The following is a 581-nucleotide window of genomic DNA, read 5'->3' on the forward strand; positions in this document are numbered from 1 at the left end:
GCCTATTTGCATATAAGCTATCTCTGTATATAGTCTTACCTTCACAACAATGCTTTAATTTGGAGGTTCCATACACAGTGTTGGGGCTTTCAAAACAGCGTATCTGTCTGCTCTTCCTGGTCAGACCTGTCTGTCTGATCAGCTCTGTGAATATATAAAAACTACTTTGTCTAATAGAATGGTTTTAGTTTTTTTCCTGATTATTTTTGTTTTGCCTTTATACAATAGTTAAATGTTTGCACTTATGTGCTAATGAAAGGTATGAGTTCAGGTTTTCCATGAAGTGCTGCTTTATTACTGCCTACTGCATATCCGTCTCCATCATCTGTTCTTAAACTTGCCAATTCTTTTTAATGTGTTGCTTTTACATGTCTAAATGGATCAGTGATACCATGAGGCTGAGTGGGATTGTCCCAGTCTTCTAGATTTCTTTAATAAAAATTACTGACTTCTAATCTCTCAGAGTTTAATAATAGTCACTTTTGATGATATAACAAAAAAGAGAGCCTAGACTTTTAAGAATATTCCAGAGAGGCTATAAAACAGACCATCAGATTACTGTTCACTTGAAACAATCATAG

Source organism: Mesitornis unicolor, unplaced genomic scaffold (genome assembly GCF_000695765.1).
Source record: "Mesitornis unicolor isolate BGI_N332 unplaced genomic scaffold, ASM69576v1 scaffold16551, whole genome shotgun sequence".
NCBI classification, from domain to species: domain Eukaryota; kingdom Metazoa; phylum Chordata; class Aves; order Mesitornithiformes; family Mesitornithidae; genus Mesitornis; species Mesitornis unicolor.